Source organism: Limulus polyphemus, unplaced genomic scaffold (assembly GCF_000517525.1).
Source record: "Limulus polyphemus unplaced genomic scaffold, Limulus_polyphemus-2.1.2 Scaffold7838, whole genome shotgun sequence".
In the NCBI taxonomy this organism is placed as follows: Eukaryota; Metazoa; Arthropoda; class Merostomata; order Xiphosura; family Limulidae; genus Limulus; species Limulus polyphemus.
Window position 1 is genome coordinate 20187 of NW_013673448.1, and position 9563 is coordinate 29749.

General features: G+C 34.5%; 1 long non-coding RNA gene across 1 annotated transcript in view; it reads right to left on the reverse strand.

Moving 5' to 3' along the window:
- LOC111089915 overlaps positions 1 to 9563 on the reverse strand; it is a 17588-nt gene that overhangs the window by 6309 nt on the left and 1716 nt on the right. Inside the window, exon 2 of the long non-coding RNA XR_002614061.1 lies at positions 5002 to 5007. This is a non-coding gene — a long non-coding RNA (uncharacterized LOC111089915). The remainder of the gene's footprint in view (positions 1 to 5001; positions 5008 to 9563) is intronic.

The window sequence follows — 9563 nt, forward strand, 5'->3', positions numbered from 1 at the left end:
AATTCATTTCAAATTCCTCAATCCACAGCGAGACGCAGAGATCTATGGTCAGCAACTGGAACATTTAAATCAAGCCCTGCATCAGAAATGCCCTTCACTCGTCAATTGGAAAGATGTTCTTCTCCATGACAATGCACGTTCACATGTTGCACGTTTGACGCAACACAAGATTATGGAGTTGGGTTGGGAAGTTCTCCCCCACCCACCATATTCTCCAGATATGTCACCATCAGATTACCAATATTTTCGTTCGCTGCAACACCATCTTAATGAGAAAACGTATGCAAATGTGGAAGGTGTTAAAGAGGACATCGACATGTTTTTTCTTCAAAGCCAAGTGGTTTCTTTAATCAGGGCATTAACAACCTGTTTGTAAGATGGAAAAGCCTCATCGATAAGAATGGAGACTGTTTCATTTAATAAATATTTTGTTTTGATATATAAGTTGTTCGGGTTTTTTCATCTAAAAAAAAGCGACATTAATTTCTTGACGGCCTAATATTTAAGGACTCATAATGTTCTCACGAAATAGAGCAAGCCCTAATCCGTTAAATTAAAACATATCATGAATTAATTAATGTTTAGTGAGTAACCGAATGAACTGAATAATTAGTTCAAAAATAAAGTTGCAGTAACTTTTACAATAGCAACTGCTTTTTAATACGTCCCTCAGGAGCCAAGGGGTGTCTTTACACTACACTTTGTTGAATAATAAAAGTAAGTTATATCCGGAAACTCTCAGAGAGGGTGGTTTTGGACGTATTTTTTGAGACAACTTCAAGACAAGTTTTCGTTTGTTAATTGATAAACTTTTAAGTGAAATACAGCATCATCAAGTCTCCATACTAGCTAGTACTAAGGTCTATCCGCTGGGAGTAAATTCAGTATATATCAACAAAGCCACATTTTCAGCAAAATAATTAAGCAGTTGCCAACCTTTTATGCTTCTGCTATCACCTTTTTATATCTAGCTTTCAATTGAGATACGAACGATTTCACCTGCGATTCAGTAGGGAAGGTCAAAGCATCACGATAGTCAGCAGTAAGATGAGCAGACAGGAACACCTTGAAAGTAGCTACAGGCATCATATTGTATTCGGCTTGATGCACAATATCTACCAAGGTGGTTCTAAACGGTTCCTGAATACCTCTGCGTGTCATTTGGATACCCTTCATGCTTCTTGTGCTTGGCCATTAAGCTCTTAATGTGCTGATGGATTTCAGTCACTTTACCACTTCAAATCACTTTTCACAGCCCCAACGCTAATAAAGTGCGGGAAATGCCTTCTTTTTAGCCAATAAAAATGCCCAAAAATTTCAGTTCAAATTAAAAAAAACGAATTGGGTAGTTTTTTATTATCATTTTTCCACAAAAAATGTCTCCCACTGGCTCGTGAGGGGCCTGTTAATTATTACAAACTGAATGTAATTCCTAATTCATAATGAATTTGCCTATTGGGAAAATTGTTGTTATTTTATTTTTGAATTAATCATCATGCATTAGTTACTATTCCTCTAGAGTTATAAAAAGTGTTAACCTTTTTGATGATTGAGCAATTCATGGAAAAGTTCTTCCTGATTCATTGAATTTAATACACAATGAATTGGGAAATTCCCCTCTCTGACTGTTGGACGACTTTACTTTAAAGTCGTCAATGCATCGTCCTTTCGTATAGTCATTCATGCTTAACACAGTATCAAAACTGGGGTACTGTGGGTAGACAACCATCACCAAAGCAGGCCCATATCCAGAGAATAACAGTTTGGGTTCTTTCCCCAAAATCAAGTGTCTTTTTTAACTTATGTTATCAAGCAAGCATAAAGCACTAATGAGGTTTTATGTAGGTAAACTGTATTTTATCAACGTATTAGAAAATAGAAACATGAACTAATTGGATGAACTATTTTGGTTAACAAGTTTTTAAAAACAATCATTTTGGGGTTTTCATTATTTCATTAGTTTAAACTTTGCAGTATTCCTAGTATTTTCTAATTTTTCATTAATTCATTAGTTTAAACTTTGCAGTATTCCTAGTATTTTCTAATTTTTCATTAATTCATTAGTTTAAACTTTGCAGTATTCCTAGTATTTTCTAATTTTTCATTATTTCATTAGTTTAAACTTTGCAGTATTCTAGTATTTTCTAAATAACATCATTACTGTTGGTAACCACGCAAATTACAAATCATAGTTTAATGGTGTCCGATTTTAACATTAACCTGAGTAAGAGATCAATTTGGTTGATCCTTCTTAAATGGTGGGATTCTACTAGACTCTCCATCCATGGTTACAGGCCTACAAATTACAGAGAAAACCAAAATGACCACCATTGAAGTTTACAAGGATTTCGCCTTCGTCGGGCCTAATGTTTCGATGCTTTTTCCTGCACCAGGGATATTTAGACTCATCACCTGCATTTAATCTGAATTTTTTGTTCGAGCATATATAGTATATGAATTCATAATCTGGCGTTTTTACAAGCTATTCACGACTATTTGTATTCTTATTTAATTTATTAGTTAATGAGTAGATAAAAATGAAAATAAGTTTTTCTATAGCAAATGATAAAGCAAATGTGCTATTTGTTCACACCTAATTTTAAATAACTTCCAGCTCATTATCTTAGTTTATTAATTTTTGTTTTGTTGCAACGTTCAGATTGTGCAAAGGGTCATATCTAAGTTATTGATAGAGTGCCAATCTTTGTTTAGATATTTTTCTCTGCATTTTCAATATATAGCAAGAGTTCTTGGTAAACCAACCAGTTAGCTTTGCTCAACTTGTCAATTTGTGTTCTTCCTTCTATTTTTGTATCAACAGCTAAGACCTGTAGATGTCACCACAAGCTACTTTTGTATTACATTTCTTATTTTGAGAGTCATCATCAGTATGGACAGGGCCAAAGATATATTTTTAATTTGAACCATATTCATTCTAAATATAAACTTCAATGGATGTTTTTTCCTTCTTTTCTATTACATGTATAATCGTTTCATGCTTTTTTACAACTAAATTTTGTAGTAAGATAATTAATACATACCCTCCAATGCTTAAACAGAGGGTTGCGAGTCACTTTTATACTCCTGGGATTGATGAGCATGAGCTGTTCGGTTACTCGTGATTAGTGCAAGTTACACATCATATTCATGATTTGTTCACGAGTGAGGTTAGTTATTTATAGAATATTTTAAAGCAAAAGTATTTACCTAAGAACAAATCATACGCAATGTGGATATATTTAACATTACCAAAATATACAAAATACATGATATTTACTCTACATTTTTTCCCAATCAATTGAAACTAAGGAATGTCCTGATTTGCCGTTAGTTTCAAACATTAAACTATCATGATTTTATTAACAATCAGGAAACAACCCTTCACTCTAAGTTCATACTCACTAATGTCTCGTGACTATACATCTGTCCTTAATTTAAAATAACAAATCACGTTCCTTTACATCTTGTACTTGCAATGACACTGCTGCTCCCACTGCACCTCCAGTATCAATCCTATGAGATATTTTGTTCATCCAGCGTAACTTATGAGGTTCTCCAGAGAACTTATTTTGGAATTCATGAGCAGGACACGTAATCTATAGCATTGAACAGCTATAAGACTTTCACACCTCCAGTAACACAGCTTTACTAAGTGAGCTGTCTTTAACATGAAACTTCCTACAACTTGTTTCAAAGGTGACTATTCTTTATGTTGTTTGATGTCGTTGTATTCCTGTAAAGCTTCACATCTTGCTATGTTCCATCTGTACTTGACTAAAATTTCTTGATTTGTTGTGTTCTTCGCCCTAATTCTGACATGTTTATTCTTCAGATCCTTAAGAGTTCTTCCAACCAATGATCCTTCATAACATGCTAAAGTGTTTGGTTCTACTATGCCCCAGTAACTAGGTTTAAATTTATTCCTAATAGGTTTTAATATGAGTATTATATTTCTTCTTGTCACTGCAAGTTCAATCTATAGTGATATAATTGTCACACAGTGCGCAGGGATTTCCTGATCATAGACTGGAAACTGTTTGAAGCAAATCGAACCTCACATCCTTGTTTCTGCATGAAGTATATTCCCAATATGCACTCCTTCTTGATGTCAATTACCCATATATAATGTGTAGAGAAGCTTCCCATGGTGAGGGTAACTTCCAACTTTTATCGTTCTAGAACTTTATGTACACGCACTGTTTGCATCAACCAGTTTTCTTTCTTCATCTCTGGAAGCAATTTCTTAACATTCATTATCATATCAGGAATAATTATATCTGTAAAACTGTTGGACGTTGCAAGAGTTCCTATTAATGAATCCATTGACTTAAGGACTGGTTTCTTTAAATATTGAACTTCTTATCATAACTGGGGTAGATTAAGTATTCTCAGCTGAACTTCACCCCTTATGTAAAATGCCTATTTACCTATGTCTGGCTAGCTCTTAGCAGTTCCTTTGGTCTGGTTGAGCTCTGGGACGCATCCTTAACGTAATGCCGCTTTGATTTTCATCATCTCTTATGTAACACAGTCTCACCTATAATGACCATATTTCGATCACTTATAACAATTACCCTTTGAGAGGAGTTTTTATTCCTAACAGGCTTTTGACTGCAATTCCTAGTAATATGTCCATTTAGATTACAGTTGAAACACCTATTTTATTGTGGTTCACTTCTTCCATGATGTTATTTTTTCTATAGTAACATCAAAGGAAGTTGATGTTTCCGTACTATTTCATCTGATGATTCTGTAACTTCTGTATGGGGCCTATAGTTGATTATCTCCGACTTTAATGAATTCAAGTTCCATCAACAACTGGATATCTTCATATAAATAAATATAATTACTTTGTTCGCCTAATTTGCCTCATCCACCTTAGCATCTATGAATTGGTCACATGCCAATGAATCCATAATTTTATATGGATAATTTATGTAATATAGTTGGGCAAGTCTTTTCACATTTTCTGCAAAGTTTGCTAAGATTTTGTACTTGAACCTTACTCTACTCCTACCTTGGACTTGAAACGCTTTTTATTCTTTTCTGGTGTAACAACTCAAATGTCTTTGATAAGGTGGCCACCTATGCTTAGTAGTTGTTATGACTCTTGCCTGAAAAATTATTTAATGCTGTTAATTAGCCTGCCCTTCTAAATAAGTAGCAAGAATGAAAGGCCTGTTACTCACTACTCCATCCATTCACTTTAGAAATGAATTCGAACCGAACCTGATATGCCTCCCACAGCATGTTTCTGCTGTTACATAACCTTCTTAGTTCTCTGTCATTGGGTTTGGAGTTAAGTTAGTTCAGACTTAGGGCTGGTGTGGTCGTGTGTAGGTCTATTGTGGAATGTATGGGTAAACATACCTGCACTTTGTAGATCTTCTTCGCCAAGACCAACATTGTGGCTGTAATAATATCATGAAGAATGTTACTGGCTTTATGCTTGAATCGGGAAGTGTGGTAATCATGGGACGAGTGACACAGAATCTTAACAAGCACATAGACCAATAATCAAAATTTCCGTCACTGAACTTGTGGATTTCATCATCTGGAGAAGATAGCAAACAACTAGTGCGTCAGAGTAAAGAATAAGGTGTCACTGGTAAAGCTGATGTCCACGTTTATTTGTTTTTGTTTGTTTGTTTTTTGCCATTAGGAAAATAATTATGGAAAACTTAGTTGCAAAGAAAACAACTTAATGTTACGTTAATCAATGGAATGTTTGGGTTAAGATACTTTATTACTGACTGTTAATGAATACGTGATAGTTTTAAGCTTGAAATTAACGGAAAAGGGAATATTACTTAGCTTCAATTCATAAGTACAAACTGTAGGTGATCTCACATTTTTTTATTAGTGATGAATATACTCAACACTACCTATAACTAGTCTTAGTTAAATCATCATCTTTAGAGTATTTTATAAGTAACTAAAAATGGTTATGAGCAACTCATGAATATGAGTGTAATTTACTAGGAGTATAAATATGACTCTCATCTCTCCTTTTAGTCATTGAACATTAAAATTAGCAAACGAAAATATTCTCCAAATTGTAGTGTGTTTTACTCAAGATTTAACTGCGAAAGCGCGAAAAAAATGATGCATGGAATGAAAGAAGAGGAAGACAGCTCCATTGTGGATGACAACCAGAATGCAAAAGGTTCAACTAAAGAAATTATGTTTGGCAAACTGATGGAAAATATATCTTTTGTGTGGATGATGTTTCTAGTAAGAACGAATTCAAGAATTGAGCCTCCACATATAATACTCCCGGTGTTAATAGTTCAAAAGAAAGTAATAGGTCTGATGAAGATGATGTCCCTCAAAATAAGAAATGTAATGCAAAAGTAGCAAGTGGAAACAAATGGGTATTTCAAAAGATATTTCATGGTTTGATGTGCATTTACAGGCCCTAGTTCCTGATATTAGAACAGAAGTAAGAACACAATCTGGTATTTAAGCGAAAAACACTGAGTAAAATTGAATAGTTGGTATAACAAAGCCTTTTCCTAAGTAATAAGATAAATTAATAAGTAAAAAATTAACATTCTGTCAACAACTTAAGCAGGATACAGTTTACAAATCCGTCATGTAAACCATACAAAAATTAATATTTGTAGATGATTATGATGAGGTGGAAGCTGTTAAAAATTTTAAACATTTGCTGAAACGTTTACTGGAGATAAATTTCGATTAATAATGATGCATTCATTAAGTAATACGTAAAAAAAGAACAGGAATACTTCTTTGTGACTCCTAAAAATGCTAGATTAAGTGCATGTCTCTAGCACCAGGAAAGCCTCGTAAACACACATTTTGTTTTTCCTCTGTACAATAGTGATCATTGTGTAGTGGTTTAGCTTTAAACTACACTCGTCTAACAGTCATGGAGGAGCCTTTCCCTAATAATTTTTATATTAAAATTCACCTGTACACGAGGATTTTGAATCATCAAACAGGTTTTAGTGCGAAAAGCATGGGAAGTAACTAAGTCATGGTGTTGGATATACAAGACTCTTCAGTTTAAGAGTTATTATTTAGTTTATTTAATGATTCAATATTTAATGATTATTTAGTTTTCATAAAAAGAGTGTTAAAAGTTAATTATTCTAAAAGCGATAGTTTCATTGCATAGCTCTGTACGAGTCGTACGTTGTGTATGCAGTTTAATTGCTGTAGACGTCATCTTACTCAACGCTTCTAAGTTTTTCTTCTTATGTTTAATATTGTTGTTACTAGAGTGCTAGATATTTCTAGATTTTTCTGTCGTTTGTTATAAATATGTGCAGGTAGAGAGAGTAAATAAGTTAAGTTAGTGAAGGGAAAGGAAGTTAATGAAAGTAAAAGTGAACTTAGACTGTGTGAATTTAGCCATAATGGGCGATTTCTAAAGTGAATTTCACAATTTGTATTGTAAAAACAAATATAAAGAAGAGGAATTTGTCTTGTTAAAGAGTATTCTAAAGTAATTGAACCCAGCGATGTGGATTTTGACGGAAATGAGACAATTACTTAAAGTTCTGTATACAACACTGGTAACCAACAGTTATTGTGATGATTTTGAAGTGAGTTTCACAGTTTGTATTGTAACAACAGAGATAGAGAAGAATAATTCGTCTTGTCAGTTGGATCCTAAAGTAATTGAACCAGCCTGTGTGGGCTTTTGACGAAAAAGATAAAATACATTAAAGCTCTAGATTCAACTGTGGTAAACAATAGTGTAACAAAGTTTATGTGCATAGGTTTGATTTGTTTTGAATATATGTTATTTTAAAACAAGTAGATTGTGTGCTTTCTTTTTATTGTTGAAATTTACCGCCAACAAGTCACAGCCACCTACTATGAAGAATCCTGGCTCCTATACAAAACTTGACAAATGGTGCTGAGTGGTTAAAATATTAGGATTTGCTCTATTACCTGAGAACATAACAAATTTATAACTATTAGTAATGTGTTTTGTAAAGGTATATTCTGGTATCAGAAGAGGGGTAAACTATTAATAAGGAGGTCATCCATCGTGTTCCAGTGTCAAAAGAGTAGTATGTAAGTAATAATTTAAATGAGATTACCCAATATGGATTGAAAAGTTATAAAATAGTAATAATTTATGATACCATCCAATATGGCTGCACTCATTGGAGAGCTCTATATTGAGGTCAACCTCATGTGATATTATTCCAGTGTAGTTTCATTCCCTGGAGGCCACTGTTTTGTGGTAACTGTATATAATGTCAGAATTCAAGTATCAAATGAACATGTTTCTAAATGAACATTTCAAAAGCAACCAAGACGTAAGACTGGCCATCATTGTTTGGCTGATGGGTTTATCAGCTATTAAATGCTCTTCTTTGTCTGTATAAGTTACTAACAAACCTAGATAAGTTTTCTTGTTGTGTTAAACTGGTTAAATTTGCCATGGCCCCACTGCTTGTTCTTTAACACCACATGTTTCAACAATACCATGTCCATTTGCACTTCATCTCTATGCTCTGGGTCTACACAGCTTAAGATGAAGCAGTAAGTACAGACTTCAAGAAGCTCTCTTTCCTTCATTTTTCACTGATATTCACATGCACGGCTTTTCCGATGTCTTGAGGTGGGCACATCAGTTGACTTAGCAGCAAAAGTTAACTATAAACCTCTCCCATGATATGCCAGAACTATTAAAAGTCAAAAGCTTAATAGTCTTAAATTCTGTTTAAGACCATTTGGATTTTCAATTTCTAATGTTGGTGCTAAATTTTCATTCTCACTATTGGACTAAACCTTAATTTTGCGTGCGGGGCGACGAGATACAACAGTTTCTGAACTCTCCTGATTGTCTTTCAAACCCTTTCGAGACTTGCTAGATGTTAATACTAAAATGCCTATCAAGTCAGTTATTGTTGTTGCTTGTTGTCTTTTATACTGAGCATAGATTTGTTTGTTTTGCATTTCGTGCAAAGCTACACGAGGACTATCTGCACTAGCCGTCACTAATTTAGCAGTGTAAGACTAGAGTTACAGCCTTGATCTGAATGCAGTTCGTATGGCATACCAAACCTGAAGAAGAAATCACTAATAGCCGAAGTTACAGTTATAGCTTCCTGATTTGGCATTGCATATGCCTCATTCCACTTGGTGAAATAATCCATCACCACACAAATTTACTTGTTTCCAGCACGTGTTCGGGGCAAAAGACCAGCAATGTCAACAGCTACTCTTCCCATTGGTGTGCCAACTTGATATAACTTCATTTGAGCACGTTCCTTATGCTTGGGTCCCCTTTTAGCACATGTACTGCAGATCCTGCACCATTCTTCCACATCTTGTCTCATACCTATCCAGTAAAATCTCTGTCGTGGTTACTCAATGTCTTCTTAACTCCGGGGTGTCCTCCTGTTAAACTATCATGGGATTGACGCAACACAACTTCCCGTAACTTTCTCGGTATAACTGTTTGCCAGGACGTCACTTTCCCATCTGCAGTTTCCCATCCCCAGACAAGAATATCATCTTCACCATCATCAACTCCTTCAGTCACATTGACTTCAGCTTGATGACACCTGGTTAGTTCA